The sequence below is a fragment of the Tursiops truncatus genome, chromosome 19 (assembly GCF_011762595.2).
Source record: "Tursiops truncatus isolate mTurTru1 chromosome 19, mTurTru1.mat.Y, whole genome shotgun sequence".
Lineage (NCBI taxonomy): Eukaryota > Metazoa > Chordata > Mammalia > Artiodactyla > Delphinidae > Tursiops > Tursiops truncatus.
In genome coordinates, this window is record NC_047052.1 from 22,471,548 (window position 1) to 22,489,268 (window position 17,721).

Sequence of the window (17,721 nt, forward strand, 5' to 3'; positions counted from 1 at the left end):
AAAGAGAAGACAAGAAAAGAGGTAGCGGGAATAGGTGCACAGGTGCTGGGCTGGAAAAGAACTTGATGCATATTAAGCACAGAGATGGCCAATGTGACCATAACGTACTAAACACCGGGATATATATGCAAAATGGAGCTGAAGAGAAAAGTAAAGTGTGCCAAGAGCATGCAGGCTGGTGAAAGATTTTGGTCTTTTCCTACAGCGTGTTATACGGCTATTGGGAGTTTTAGTAGGAGGGTATTCTCAGAAGGTTTGTTTTAAGAACAACTTGATTGCTATGTAGTAAAGGCATTACCGAGGGCCGAGAGGGAAACTTTTTTTTCATTAATTTATTTATTTTGGCTGCCCCAGATCTTAGTTGCGGCACGTGGGATCTTTGTTGCGGCATGCAGGATCTTTAGTTGCGTCATGCGGACTCTTAGTTGCGGCATGCGTGAGGGATCTACTTCCCCGACCAGGGATAGAACCCGGGCCCCCTGCAATGGGAGCGCAGACTCTTACCTACTGGACCACCAGGGAAGTCCCAAGAGTGAAACTTTTCAAACGTTGGCATTTCATTTATTTACTAGCATGCTGGCAACCTGGAATACAAACAGAGAAGAACAAGAATGTTGGGCAAAGACTCCAGAAATCATGCCATTTAAATATTATGGAAAGAACTGGGCATGCTTACTTTTGAGAAAGAGAATTAGGAGAGAGTAGAGCTTTTATAGGAGGGAGGAGATGGAAACAATGAGCTGAATTTCTAAGGAGACATATTTTAGCTCACTAGAGCCACTTTTATACTCAGAGAGAGTCAATAAAATAATGGGCAGCTCTATGACATTGTCAGTTTTCTCGCCCTGAAGACATTTAAGGCAATATTGCATATTTCTACTTCTCAGGATGTTGCAGAACTGGTTCCATAACTGGAACAGACATTTGGACAAAGTGTCTTCCTCCAAAATTGGTTCAAATGCTAAGATTCTTAATTTGCCTTACAAATCTGAATGTCAAACAGCAACCTACTGCTAGAGACGAAGTAATATAATTTCTTTGTATGTGGAATTCAGATGGAATCTTTACCGTATTTACAAAGTAAGGGCTATTTTGCCTTCAGAAACTCTGATGGATTTTCCTACACAAAAATCATGACTTCCTCGATTCAGCTCGATCCCTGCCTAGAACTGGTGACCAGCCACAGAATTAGCATAAACTAAAGACAGAGCTTCTATTTAAGATATATCTTATTCTTTTTCTGCTTATATTTTACCAGTGAATATGCAAATATTGTAATTAATAATGCTTTCTATTAATAACTTTATAAAACATTAGAAATTTAAATCCAAAGTAAATTTTTCTCCCTCTGCTTTGGTTCAGTTCATTACCTCTAACTTTTTTCATTCTTTCCCTACTTTCCATTCTTTCTTCCACTCTCACTGTGCTTCTTCCATATCACAGCTAGAGTCATCTTTCTTATGCATACATGTCTTTGTGCCACTTCCATGTTTAAGACACACATACATAGAAAATTTCTTCCCAGTGCTTACAGTGTAAAATCTATAGTTTTATCTTGATATACATTACCCTTTGTAATTTTTATCTAATGTACCTGATCATTCTCACATACATTCCTTCTATTTTTATTCATTACAATGTATTCAAGCTATTGTGGACTACTTTTCATTTACAAAGAAGCAGTAGTAATTATTATAGTAGTATTAGTATTTTAGTATTAAAGTAGTTTTAGTTACAGTAAAAAGCAATGGCTGTCATTTAAGGACCTCATATGAACCAGACATTTTAACATGCCTTTCATTTATTTTTTTCATTTATTCAACATATACTTATTAAAGGGCACTCTCAGGCACTGATCCAGGAAGCTGAGATAATGCAGTGAACAAAACAGGTGATGTCCCTGTTTCATGGAGCTTATATTCCAATGAGTCATGATGTCACATTTTACAGAGATATGTATTATTCAGTATTATCTCTTCCCTTTTCAATTTCTTTCCTAGCCTAAGGGTCTATATCTCTCTCTCTCTCTCTCTCTCTCTCTCTCTCTCTCTCTCTCTCTCTCTCTCTCTCTATATATATATATATATATATATATATATAAAATGTGCCTTGGAAAAAGCATAAATAAACAAACTTTCTCCATACCCCCCCCAAAAATGAAAATCTAATTGCTTAAATAAGGGGCATGCATTAATATGCCTGTTAAGAAAAATTATAGCTCCCAGAATAGACATATGGGCTTCTAACCTTGTTTTGATTCAATAACCTACATTGTTGAGGAGGTTTGCCAACTGGACTGTATCTTTGAAGCCTCACCTCCACCATCTGTATTCATCTGAATGTCATGCCATCATGTGTCTCTTCAAGTGGAGATCATTTCATTCTTAATATAGTCAGGTAGCATAGAGTGCTTTTCACCCTGGGAAATGCAAAAAGTGCAGAACCAGGAACTGTCTGGGTTGAGGAACAAAGTCCAAGGGAAACCCCTGGTGAGACTGTGAAAGGCAGCGGGTGAGGAGATATGAGAAGGTGTCATATATTATCCAAAAGGAGGAAGAGTGATTGGCAAGGTCAGGCTATTTGCAGAAATAGCATTTGAGCCCAGTTCGATTGAAACTTAAAAGCTTAGATAAGTCAAAGGGCTGTGAGGGGTGGGGAGTGGGGGTGGAAGAGTCACGCTTTTCCTTATGGGAAACTTGGTAAGAAAAAGAATCACCCGTATTAGAGGAATTATATAAATAGAAAGAAAATTGTAAAAGAAATCTAGTGTATAGTACTTAGAAAATATTTTTAAAACACACCTAATTGTATAAGATTTACCAAAGGGTTCACTGTGGGTATGTACAGGAAGGGACACAGTTTTGAAATATCCAAAGGGAGTATAACCAACTAATATTAATAATTGCTTTTTTAAAAGCCTCATCAGGCAGTACCTTTCAAACATGATCCTTAAATCAGAATCACCTGGTAAATTTGTTAAAAAAATAAAGCAAACTTTTCTGGCCATTTCTCTTGCATACCCAATCAAGATCTGTGAGGGTGGGAATTTTTGTAAACAAACTGTTTAGCAGTGGGAGGTATGCCTTTTTTTGTTGGTACAGAATTTCTTCGGTGCTTCATGGTCTGTCCTGTGCCTACACTGTTCCTCAGCTGCATAACCTGCCTCTGCGTGCTCTTCCACTGTGAACTCCACACTAAAGCCACAGATGCAGGCTGATACCAGACTCTAGATCAGCCATTCTTTACAAAGTTGCAATTTTTCTTCTCTGCCTGCAATATCTTCCAAATCTCTCTTTTCTTTCTTTCAAAAGTCAACTGAGAGTCACTTTCTCTGGTAAGTCTCTAAGGAGTACTGGGTACTGTGCTGGGCAGCCTCTCCACATGCTACCATGGCTTCTAATGTAATATGGTCCATAGGAAGGTCTCGGTAGCGTTTCTAAGTCTAAGCTATACTAATCCATTGGAACGTGTGTCTTTCATCTATTTGGTAAATTCTTATGAAAGGTATGCTCGCTTCCAGGCAATATGCAAGACAGTAACGATATTTAGTGTCTAGTGAGGGAGAGGGAAGGTAGGCAATAAAGTGGAACAATTGCTATGATAGGGGAAATACAGAATGCCATAGGACAATGCCACAGGATTCCAAACCTATTAGACTTCTCCCCTACACAGTCGAGACTTAAGTGACTGCTCCCCTCCAGAAGCCATTACTTGGTTGTTTATCTACATGCCTCTACATACGGACTTAACTGAGCATTCTTTGACAATAACAATAATTTCTGCAGCCATTTCTAGTCTCTTCCCCAAATGAAGATATTTTAACACCCATTTATTTTGTACTTACCACTGTCTATATGCTTTGATAAGAATGAAAAGACAAAACAATAACCACATTTGCTTTTAGCCTCAGGTTAACTATATGTGTTAAGCTGACCATGATAATATTTACTGAAACACACTGATCATTTATGTCAGCCCTTAACGTAGATTCTATCCCCGAAGCTTCATATCATCCTTATACGATAGGTGCTATTATTATCACCATTTTACAGATGAGGAAACTAAAGTTCCAATAAATAGTCCCATTTGTCCAAAGTCACACATAAGTAGCCCCTTGACTACAAAGCTGTGTAGTCTGACTGCAGAGGGCACACTCGTATCCATTAAGCTATCTTCCCTGCAGTTGTATTTCACTGTGGCATTCCACTGTGTCTTAGATTGAAGTTTTCCTCTAAGCCTGTCATTTCTGGAGAGATAACATATCAGAAGTTCTAGGATCAAAATGCCTGGCTTTGAGTCCTGCTACTATTATTTATTAGCTAGGTAGCTTCGAGTATTTCAGTCAAACTTTCTGTGCTTTGCCTTAGTCACTGGCACCACGGGAAGAATAATAACATTTAACTTATAGAGTTGCGAATAGGGCTTAGCAAATAGTAAGCACTCTTTCCTGGTTATCATCAATACTATTGCCATCACTATTACTATACAATTATTACTTCTACTGATAGAGCATTACAACTACCATGGCTGATTTGTGAGCCTTCAGTAAATCAGTTAGAAACAGTTTTCCCATTGGTAAAATGTGCATTTAAATCCTGTTTTCCTTATAAGGTTTCTATGAGGATGAAAATAAAAGATGAATAGTATTTCAAGTTCTCTGAATCTAATAAAGTACCTATAACTACATCACTCTATTTTCCACTTTTATTGATGTATATCTCTTTTCTTACTTTGTGAGATTCTGTTTTTTTTTTTAAGAATGTTTTTAACTTCATATAACTTACAACAACAGTGGCTTAAACAAGACATTATTTATTTGTTTATTTATTTGGCCGTGCTGTGCAGCACGTGGGACCCTTAGTTCCCTGACCAGGGATTGAACCCATGCCCCCCTGAATTGGGAGTGTGGAGTCTTAACCACTGGACCACCAGGGAAGTCCCACTTTGTGAGACTCTGATAGATACCTCCTGAGACTCATGAGATATCAGGCCAAACTCAGAGGGAAAAATCCTCAACTAATTCCATTCATATATCCATGACATCAGGTTATCATAAGAGGGGCACATAAAATAAAATGAAGAAGAACAACGTCCCCCAAGAACCAGAATCTGGAATATGGTTAAGTTGCTCCTATTTAATGCCTGCTCTCTACCTGGTTATGAAAAATATGCCTTGGACCCTAAATAAACACTGGGCCCAGTGAGCAAGGGGGTATAATTTTCATCGATTGATGCAAGATTTCCTCTATGCTAGGAACTTTTACCTGTGTTCACTTCCTTTTTTCTTTTACCCTACCTTCTTTTTTTTTTTTTTTTTTTTGCTGTATGCGGGCCTCTCCCGTTGCGGAGCACAGGCTCCGGATGCGCAGGCTCAGCGGTCCATGGCTCACGGGCCCAGCCACTCCGCGGCACGTGGGATCTTCCCGGACCGGGGCACGAACCCGCGTCCCCTGCATCGGCAGGTGGACTCTCAACCACTGCACCACCAGGGAAGCCCTACCCTACCTTCTTTATAACTCCCAAGTTTATCTGATAAACTTTCAGCTCTGTGAGATGAAACAAGTTTTGTAAAGACGTCTTAATAAATGGCAAAGATATTTAAGTCTGGGTGCCTGATTCCAGAGTTCAGGTACTTTTCACTAAGATATGGTACACCTTGAATATGCTCTAATAATAAATAATAAGCAAGTTCATTCATCAATCCAAGAGAATAATTAATGTGTTAAGAAATGGCCTGGTCAATGGATAATGAATGGTTCAAAATAACAGGTACGAGGTGGAGAACCGGAAATAGATACATATAAATAGGTAGGTAGACAGACAGATCAATTGATCAATCGATCTTAAAATCCTTCTAGGTTCTAGGACACAAAAACCAAACGTGATGTTAATTTGAATGTCATGATCCTACAATAACAAAATGTCTAAAAGCCCTATCACTCTGTATCTTAGTTTCACAGTCACATTTTCTTTCAATCATTAGAAGAATAACAAATGTCCAACATAGAAAATGTGGGGAAAATTCTAGAAGGAAAGTAAAATCACTCTGTTAAGAGATCCATAGGTAATCATATTTTTCAACACTTTATTTTATAAATTGCTCTTATTTTTTCTACTTTATTATATTTGTGTGTTTCTATATTCTATTCTTTTTAAATTAAGATACTCCTACATCTTGTCGCCTTTCCTCCAGTTTAGTGTTTGGCAATTTTATGACAAACTTTTCACAGACAAGATTCTAGTAACTTTATAGTTTTCTATCCTGAGAATTGATAATTATTTAATTCACCATTACCCTTTCATTGTTTTCAATTTATAAACTGTTTTATAACTTAAGCTATCATTAAAATCGCTGTTATTCAAAGATTTTCCTGTATCCATAATGTTACAATAGAGTGGACTCCTGAGAATCAAAAATGAGAAGAAGCATTTGGACATTTTTAATGTCTTAATACATATTGCCAAATTGCTTTTCTATAAATACAGTGGTCATTGATCAGGAGCCTCAGAGAGAAGGGGCATTTCAGAGACAGGGGTAACATGGAAAAGGCAGGGATAAAAAAGGGGGGTAAAGGTTGAGAAATTTGGGCTTCCTCGGTGGCGCAGTGGTTAAGAACCTGCCTGCCAACGCAGGGGACACGGGTTCAAGCCCTGGTCTGGGAAGATCCCACATGCCGCAGAGCAACTACGCCCGTGTACCACAACTACTGAGCCTGCGCTCTAGAGCCTGTGTGCCACAACTACTGAAGCCCGCGCACTTAGAGCCCGTGCTCCACAACAAGAGAAGCCACTGCAATGAGAAGCCCTCGCACCGCAACTAGAGAAAGCCCACGCACAGCAACGAAGACCCAATGCAGCCAAAAATTAAAATTTAAAAATTTATAAAAAAAAAAAAAAAGATTGAGAAATTTGACAGTGAATTTAGGGCTGAAGTATGGGAAGACAGGAGAAAAATTTTTTAATGTCAATTAACATTAGTTTCAAACTCACAGGCAAATGGCATCTAAAGAATCAAATATACCATGTTGTCAAATTTGAGTCATATTTTGTTAAAGGAAATGAGTGAAGGGATTATCAGCACTGCACTCTTTCCAAGTCCATCAGAGAGGAGACACTTGGAAGTTCAAGTTTTGCATTGGTGTTGATTGATGGGATTTCCTGTCTTTAAATACAAAGGTTGCCTGTATGTTTTACTGACCTGCATTTGAGCCAGGTCTTTTTGTTGTTGTCTTGTTTTGTTTTGTTTTTTTGTTCAAGGAGAGAGGATTTTTTATTGAGATACAATTGACATACAACATTATATTAGTTTCAGGTGTATAACATAGTGATTCAATATTTGTATATACTGTGAAATGATCACAGTAAGTCTACTTACCATCTGTCACAATACATAGTTACAAATTTTCTTCCTTGTGACTTTTCTTTTAACATCTTTATTGGAGTATAATTCCTTTACAATGGTGTGTTAGTTTCTGCTTTATAACAAAGTGAATCAGTTATACATATATCCCCATATCTCTTCCTTCTTGTATCTCCCTCCCTCCCACCCTCCCTATCTCACCCCTCTAGGTGGTCACAAAGCACCGAGCTGATCTCCCTGTGCTATGCGGCTGCTTCCCACTAGCTAGCCATTTTACATTTGGCGTGTATATATGTCCATGCCACTCTCTCACTTTGTCCCAGCTTACCCTTCCACCTTCCTGTGTCCTCAAGTCCATTCTCTAGTAGGTCTGCGTCTTTATTCCCGTCTTGCCCTAGGTTCGTCATGTTTTTTTTTTTTTAGATTCCATACATGTGTGTTAGCATATGGTATTTGTTTTTCTGACTTACTTCACTCTGTATGACAGACTCTAGGTCCATCCACCTCACTACAAATAACTCAATTTCGTTTCTTTTTATGGCTGAGTAATATTCCGTTGTATATATTTGCCACATCTTCTTTATCCATTCATCTGTTGATGGACACTTAGGTTGCTTCCATGTGAGCCAGGGCTTTTTTAACTAATGAAATTTGGCTCTTTCTCTCATAAAATATATTAAAATAACAATATCTATATTATGACTAGCTTTGGTAACCCAGGAGGATCAAATATTGTAAGAAGTGAAACTTGATGCCAGCAAGATACTGATTTCTTTGCAGTTCCAAATTATACCAATAAAGATTAAAATTATATTATATTTCAGTTTTCAAAATTTAAGAAATGACTAATAAACAACTTATACTAATTCTACAAGAGTTTTCTAATATTTCTTTGAAACTAAAGTATCTTCCATCCATTGCAACTCCAGTATTTCCCTGAGATTTTTTCCCCCCTAAACTTGTATTTCTGGAACTCGATTTTTTAAGAATAACTATAGATAAGAGTCAAGATCACATGGTAAACAGAGGCAAATAGGAGTGTTCATGAATGTATTAAACATGTAATCACTGAGATTAAAATTAGAGAATACTATAAAATTAATTGTATTCTCTGCCTTGGACGAACTCACATTCTAATGATAATTACAAGAATTAGAAACCCTGTGGTTTTTTAGACTATTAGAGTTAAACCACTCATCTTGTTTCTTCTTGTATGCTATGCATCTCTCATGGTAGAATGTATAGGTTTCTAAAAAAAACCCAAGAGAAGGGACCTCTAACATAGGCTGAGGAGTTGAGAAAGCTTTTCCAGAGGGCAGGTAATGGCTGAGCTGAATTATCCTGGTAATAAGCACAAACCATGGGACTTCCCTGGTGGTACAGTGGTTAAGAATCCGCCTGCCAATGCAGGGGACACTGGTTCAAGCCCTGGTCCAGGAAGATCCCACAAGCTGTGAAGCAACTAAGCCCATGAGCCACAACTACTGAGCCTGTGCTCTAGAGCCTGCGAGCTACAACTACTGAGCCCACGTGCCTAGAGCCCATGCTCCACGACAAGAGAAGCCACCGCAATGAGAAGCCCGCACACCACAACGAAGAGTAGCCCCCGCTCACCGCAACTAGAGAAAAGCCCACGCACAGTAACAAGGACACAACGCAGCCAAAATAAATAAATAAAATAATTATTATTTTTTTTTAAATCACAAATCACAGTCAGGAGGTTAAAATGGTGCAAAGTCATGGAGGTGTCAAGGAGTTATAAGAGTTGGGAAATTTAGCACATCTGAAATTTGAATTTGAGGTGAGAAGCATGAGGTCAAATCACAGATGAATGCTACCAATTTGGAGTCTGTTCTTAAGTCAGTGCAGAGCTACTGAAAGATTTTACATAAGTGACACAATCACATTGACAGTGTAGAAAGCTCTCCATGGCGGAGCTATGGAAATTAAATTTGGGGAGTTTGGGGATTGAGAATGTCATCAGGGTAATTCACTACCAGGCTAGTTTAATGGTTCAACTGAGATATAATGGGGCCTTTTTCCATGAGAATAAAAGGAAGAGTAGAGTAGAGGAGATACATGAAAGATACTTATCATCATAGACGTTTTACAAGTTTCTTTCGAAAAGCTCAGTTCTTTAAATCCCACAGACTTACACTTGGACATCTTTCAAAACAGGGGCTGCTGAAATGTGAAAGAGTGAAAGCTAAATTGCCTTCAACTTAGAAGGATTTTTTCCCCAGCTCTAATTTGCCTATGTTTGGTGTGGAATTAGGTATTGAAATCCACTCAAGTTTCTAATTTTCAGCTTCCTTGCACCCACACAGCCTCACAGCTGTGAGTTTGCTAATATAATGGATTCCAGTTGAATCTAACAAGGGGCTCACTACACAGATACTCTCAGATGGTATGTTTTTTTAACATTTTTAAAAATTTATTTATTTTATTTATTTTTGGCTGTGTTGGGTCTTCATTGCAGTGTGCAGCTTCTCATTGCAGTGGCTTCTCTTGTTGCGGAGCACGGGCTCTAGGCACAGGGCTTCAGTAGTTGTGGCTCGCGGGCTCTAGAGTGCAGGCTCAGTAGTTGTGGTGCACGGGCTTAGTTGCTCTGTGGCATGTGGGATCTTCCCGGACCAGGGCTCGAACCCGTGTGTCCTACATCGGCAGGCGGATTCTTAACCACTGTGCCACCAAGGAAGCCCCAGATGCTATGTTTTTATATAAATAAAACCTAGATCAAATTGCGGATACTAGTTAACTTAAAGTTCTGTCTTTAATAGAATGATTCTTAAAATTATTCTAATACGTAGCCACAGCCAAGTTGTGACGGAGCTGATTCATCAGATGTAAAGAGAAGGGACTGGTAAATTAATTACTTGGCACTACCAGATTATAGTATTGGTGTGGTCCTTAGGTATTATCTAGTCTAAATGATAAACAATGAACAAATGAGGAAACAAATGAGGCAACAATTTTAAAAACACACTTCTGGCTTATGATCCTGGAATTAGCTCCCCTGTGAGTCAAAATTAGAGCATTTCCCCCGAAAGCCTAATTTAAAAAACAGATAAACATTCAAATCTAATGCACCATCCTGTGCCATACCACACGTGTATAGTATTAGAATGTCTGGGGCTCGAAGTCTGTAACTCTGGATTATAATTAAAAGTCTACCAGGTAATTCTCCTGTACACCAAAGTTTGATAGCAACTACTCTAAGACCATAGTGTCCCCCCGTCACTCTAAATTTATTTGAATCTATGATTTCGTTTTAAAAGTTCTTGATGGTTTTATGCAGAACAAGTATTTCTGAAATTTAATGAATGCTTGGAAAGATTCCCACTCCTACTACCCAGAAACTGTTTAAAAGGATAAGACAGAAGATTCATCCCTGTGGTTAGGTGTAGCTATATACGCTAGGTGTACAGGGGGACCAGTCAGTAATATATTCTTGTCTGTGTCCCCCTAGTACCTAGCGCAAAGCCTGGGGCATGGCAGGTATCCAGTCAAATGTGTGGAATAAGTTAACTGATTTGAAAGTCAGTGACTCTCCTCTCAGTAGGGAAGTTGTGGAGGTAAGTTTTAGCTTCTGAAATGAAGCCTTGGATGTTCCCAATAATGAACACTGCAGTTTTCTCTTGATGGGAATGAGAAGCAATTCCTTTACAGGCATTACGTAAGGGGTTATATATACATGTATTGAAAAAATGAAGCAATGGTTTTGCCATTGCTCTTTTAAATAGATGAGCTCCGTTCTTTTGTTTCTTTTGTGTGCAGGATTGCTGTACACCTCTAGATGGTGCTGCTGGCTCGTAACTAAGCAGCCACAATATCAAAATCCAAGGCAGAGTGAAGAGTTCTGACCTCTGAGGAACCGTCTCTGCATTTGTGACTCTCCCTCTTGCCAATTTGCAGGAAGCTGTATTTTAAAATGCTTCCACTCGGCCAATTCTGATCACCTTTCCTTCCAACTCTCCCCTCATTATCTCTGTTTTCAAATTAAGGAACCTGTTTTAACATATTCTTAATAGAATTTCTAATTATGTTTATGCTCTTTTTATTCACGGTATGCAGAATGGAAGAACAGAGATAACTGATGCATGCTAGGAAAAAACTGTTTTTACCTGGAAACGTTCCTGTTGAACTTGATACATATGGAATGCCACGCTTATATACTCCATACATAACTTTGTATAAGATATATGATCTTTCTGAGTCCAATTGTAATTATTTTTTAAAAGAAACAGCGTAACACTGGAAATACGGTATTACTGAAATAGAAACGCTCAGGACTGAAAAGGATGTGGCATATGCACGGCTGCTCTGCCTTCTCATTCCCAGGACAGGCACCAGTATTTTTTCAAGGCACTCTTCCCCAATTAGCTACACCTGGGATCAGACTTCATTCCTCCCACAGAAAGGAAGACGGATAACTGTCTGCATATACTTTAAACTATTCACTAGTTTAACGCTGTTATTTTATGCTGGTTATTTGGCACCCAAAGAATCTAGGTGTCCTGGCCATAATTCCATGAAATGAGCAGCAGAACTAAAAAAAAAAAAACAAAAAAAACAAAACCAGAACCTAGATACACTGAACCCTGTTTAAGAGCTTATAGGTCATGCTGACTGTAGTCTGTTTTATCTCTAAAATTCCAAGCCAGAGTCTCAAACTGTTAATGCACGTCCTAGGAAACAGATAGCAATTCATTCATTGATCAATAAGGATTTATTCGGTAGTTACTATGAGTTCAAAACCACCCCAAATAAACTGTGCTAAAGAGATAAATGGAATGACTCCTGCTTGCAGAAGCTATCATTACTGCAGAAGAGAATGACCATATAAAGTACTGCTGTGGGCCGTAACTGTGTCTCATCTATTGCTACGAGAGACATGCAACGTGAAAGAAATGTGTACCAGCTACAGTGGGACAACGTGTGATATGACAGAAATATGTACCAGAAGCTTAATGAATGCTGCCTTGATGGGGAACAAAGGTAAGATTTAGACTCAGTTCAATGAAACTGACAGAGTATATAGATTATTTTTGTTTTCCAAGAATGAGGATGAAGTTACCAGGAGCACAGGAGGTAGATGAGTGCATGTATTTAGGTTTTAAAAACATAAAAACAATACTACTGCAGCACATGGGCATTTGGTGTACCCACGTGACAAGTATTTCATTTAATGCTTACAAAACTACCACTATGACTACCAATATGTGACAGCTACTTCCCATTTAACAGATCTGAACGTTGAGACTCACAGATGTAAAGAGGTTTACTCAAGGTCCCATAACCAACTGCAGAGAGGTAGTTACGAAGCTCATGCCTTCAGCCTCTGCATTACACAGTCTTTCTGTCTTTCAATCTGAATCAAGAAGGAAAGTGATGAAATACCTGTGCCAGTTCATAACAAATTTTATGTTTCAATTTCACAAACAGGACTTGGGATGTGTCCCTGAATCAGAGGGTATGTTAGCACAGCAAGGCTAACATCATTTACAGCTTCCGTAAATTAGCCGGCTAAAGAAAAGCAGGAGATACCTCATCGCTGATGCAAACCCACAGAATCAGAAATTAGTACTTAGGTTCCAGAAAACAAAAAAATGGAATGGGCAGGAGCCTCAGCATATGAGGACCTGAGTGCAAAATGCTGAAGATTCTAGAACCGACACTAAAAAGTAGCTGTACTGGGCTTCCCTGGTGGCGCAGTGGTTGAGAGTCCGCCTGCCGATGCAGGGGACATGGGTTCGTGCCCCGAACCCGGAAGACCCCATATGCCGCGGAGTGGCTGGGCCCGTGAGCCATGGCCGCTGAGCCTGCGCGTCCGGAGCCTGTGCTCCACAACGGGAGAAAAAAAAAAAAAAAAAAAAGTAGCTGTACAATTCTGGAAAAATTATTCCACTTTTTAGGGGCCGAGTTGCCTCAATCTGCAGGTGCCAATAGGCAGAGTATCGGATCACTGCCTTCATTTTAGCTCTTTCTGTGGTTCTAAAATATTCAAAAGCCATGTAATCTCAGCACCAGATCACGGAGAAGGGGGAAATGGACATGGAGGAAAAGGTGATCCATCTAAAGACTGTAGCTAGAAGAGGTTTGGACTGTCCATAGGGTATACTGAAGCCAGGCTGATGTCTCTATTAACTCTCTTTAAGTTTCACATCCCCTCCCATGTCTGCAGAAATTAGAATTATGCTTGGAACAAACAAAGGAAGTGCCCACAAGGTAAGTGTGGAATGGTGGTCAATTTGCATTCACTCATCCATTCAGTAAATATGTAGTCAGCATCTCTTAGAGGGAACACACTGTCATATTTACTGGAGCTTAAACAGTACTGCTCATGAGGCTTAAATATGCATGGATACTTTCACAGAAAGAAAAGAGTACAGTCATAAACGGGAGGCAAAAACAAAGGATTCTGAGTATTGGGGAAGGGGAAATTTTGACCTCCTGAATCTAGAAAGATCCTGAAGTTCAACAAGAGACTAGAGTCATGAGGAGAAGACTGAGTAGATACCAGTCAAGGCACATGAAAGAATGAGTTAGAGGAGAAATCGTTCATGGTGGATGGTGGGAGAACATATGGTTTTCTCTTATTCAGGTTATTTACCTGGGATACTAGGAGAAGACCCATTCCTGAGCAATACTATTCCCAGAGTTTTTTGGGTTTTTTTTTCGGTACTCTCACTGTTGTGGCCTCTCCCACTGTGGAGCACAGGCTCCGGACACGCAGGCTCAGCGGCCATGGCTCATTGGCCCAGCCGCTCCGCGGCATGTGGGATCATCCCGGACCGGGGCACGAACCTGTGTCCCCTGCATCGGCAGGCGGACTCTCAACCACTGCGCCAGCAGGGAAGCCCTATTCCCAGAGTTTTTAACTCTAAAAGAGCATCATAATCAAATGATGTGATCCAGAGTCTTATTTTTTAAAGAAGTTGTCTTGCTTCTCTCGCTCCCCTTTCTGTTCTCTGGATTAAAGAATAAACGATAGAGAGTATTTACATATGAGTTAACACTTGAAGTGCATTTACATGCTAAAGCATATAAACAGGAAACAGACTTTCCAACCTGAGCCTGCTCAGAGCACAGGGACCTCACGGCAATCGCTCCCTTAAGATCTAGCCACTCCGTCTGTGTCATGCCCTGTGGGTTCCGGTAACATCACTGATTATTCATCCACAGACCTGCTTGTCCCATCAGCACTCTACACTGGGCACAGTTACTCATTGTTCTCCACTGATTAAAATGCTGTGATTTATAAATGGATGAGGTAAAAGGAAAGCAGACCAAGGCCATTACTTGCAGGTGGCTTTTTCTAGTTGCTTGTCTCCTGAGTAATCAATCTTCTGTGGAATATCTCTTGTCCATTTACTGTTGGGATTTTTAAAGTGACTTTCTACAGTGATAACTGGACCAAATTCCATGTATGTCCAATTCTAAAAGACAGCTGAAATATCAATATCACTTTTTCCGTGATAGTATATGTATCTAATTTACTCTAAAACTGTCCTTTATGTGAAAACTATAATGTTTGATTCCAAGACTCTAAATTAACAGACTAAAAGGACTAAGTAGAAAGTATGGGTATTACGAGATAAATATGTCACCACTAAAGCACTCAAACGGGCTCATGTCCATTAATTGTTGATGGGCAAAAATTTGAACAATGCAAATGCTGTTAAATTCTATGGTACACCTATGGGCTAGTTTTCTGAGTTAAAACTGTCTTTAAACATTGCCTTATATAAGCACCTCCTCTTGACAGGCAAAGATGACAAATCAGGAAAGGAGAAGTCACATGGTATGAGAGAGGAAGAAAAAATGTGTGTCTTCATTACCATCCTCAGTGCGGCCCACATAATCTCAGAGGCTCCTAGGGACGGGGAGCTTTTTGTGCATAGGGCCACGCACAAGGCAGGTGCTTATACATAGTAACTACAACAATTACAGCATTCATATCACCCTGAAGGACTAGAGAGGTGAGGAGTAATTCAAGCCTAAAAAGACGTGGGAATCTTAGAGGAAGAAAAAGTTGCATTGATGGATATAGGTTCCTAATGTCTATTTATTTCATTTGGTATAAGCCTATCAGTCCAACATCTGGCAAGCCTGAGATTTAGCAAATGGGATCTTCTGAGGTATATGTGAACAAATATATCCTTCTTTTCTAATTCAGTGATGGAAAGGAGAACTTATTTGTATTTTATTATTTTACAAATAATTTAAAAGTTCCGTCACAGAAACCATTGTAAGTTCAGCAAAACATGAGGCTATTTTACAAGATTCATTATTTTTAAAAAATCTTCCTCCTTACAAAACAGTAGTATTGGGACTTCCCTGGTGGCACAGTGGCTAAGAATCTGCCTGCCAATGCAGGGAACATGGGTTCAATCCCTGGTCCGGGAAGATCCCACATGCCACAGAGCAACTAAGCCCATGCGCCACAACTACTGAGCCTGCGCTCTAGAGCCTGCAAGCCACAACTACTGAGCCGTGTGCCACAACTACTGAAGCCCGCGTGCCTATAGGCTGTGCTCCACAACAAGAGAAGCCACCGCAATGAGAAGCCTGCGCACTGCAACAAAGAGTAGCCCCTGCTCACCACAACTAGAGAAAGCCTGCGTGCAGCAATGAAGACCCAACACAGCCAAAAGTAAATAAATTAATTTATTTTTTAAAAAAGTAGTATTAATTTCCTGTCTTTTTAAAACTTGGGCCATTTCTTCTGTAATTAGCAGCATGTGTCTGCAAAGATAGATATGTCTTTTTATATATAAATATGCTTTGCCCTTTCTTCTGTATTTTCTAGAAAAATTACATCAGAGGGACTTCCCTGGTGGTCCAGTGGTAAAGAATACGCCTTACAACGCAGGGGATGCAGGTTCGATCCCTGGTCAAGGAACTAAGATCCCACATGCTGCGGGGCAACCACACACCACAACTACTGAGCTCATGTGCCTCAACTAAAGCCCACATCCCGCAAACTACAGAGCCCACGTGGCACAACTAGAGAGAGAAAACCCGTATGCCACGACTAGAGAGAAGCCTGCGCACTGCAACTAAGAGCCCGGCTGCCGCAACTAAGACGCGACGCAGCCAAAAATAAATTAAATAAATAATAAATATTTTTTTTTTTAAGAGAAAGATTACATTGGAGAGTAAGATATGTACCTGCCCATAGATACTCATTCTTCAGAATCACGAGAGTTCTTTGACTCGTGGAAACTACAAGTTAAAGAGTTACATTTCAGATCCAACGAATTTATTTAAAAACCTTATCACCTCTGCTGCCTGAAATAGGGATAGTCTTGGAAGAAAAAACTAATTATCTGTAAAAAGACTGTAAAAGGGGATCTTGAAGGAGAAAATGGCTAAAGGGACTAGACAGATTCCTATAGGTTCTTGTTATAATTGAAACTCTAAATTCTATGAAGTTGAATTAAAAAGCAACAGAAGTTCAAATTTCCAGAACCTGGCCTGTTACCAACTTCCTCTGGTATAAGAAAGGTTCCATTTTTATTTTTTTAGGAGAAAAGGGTAAAATGTCAAGAGACATAATTGTGGGGAAAGTAATTAATCATTCTCTTAAATATTGAAAACAAAAAGAGGAAAAAATTCCAAACATTAACCCATCTTTCAGTTCACTTTCCTATATCCTAATCACTGATGTTCATAATGATTGCAGGCCTAGCAAAAGCCCTGAGGATCACAGGAAGATTAAATTTTACTCATTAGACTGTAGCTAACAAGGCAGAAGAATGTCCTTATATATGTAACAATGATTTCCAATAATTTGCTCTGTGACCTTGGAAAATTCACTTAACTGCTCTGGAGAAGCCCACACACCACAACGAAGACCCAACGCAGCCAAAAATAAATACAATTAAGTCTTAAAAAATAAAATGGTGGGAGAATTCCAGAGGAGATTTGGTTGAAGCATTTCCAAGACTCAGAAAGAAGTAGTCTGTAACTCACAGAAATTGCCTAAATCAATCTGCATCAGAAAAATAAGTGTAGTGGTATGATTTTTTTTTAAGAACAAAATACCTGATATAATTCATTAATGCCCCAGAAAATGACAAAACAAAATAAAAATCATAAGTAAGCAAAGCTCATGCTTATGGAAAATGCTTTTGTTAGATTGATGGAGTTTGTTTTTTGATCAGTAGGTTCTTTTTTCTTACTGTACTTATTTTGATGGGAGGTAACTGTGGTGGATAGAGAAATAACAGCTTGAAGTTTATACTGGCAACCTAAATTATCTCTCCTTAAAGGTGTTAAAACGTTATTGATATGAATAAATTTTAAATTTAGACCTTCAGAGATAATTTTGACTGCTAATTTGAATCTTTTAGCTA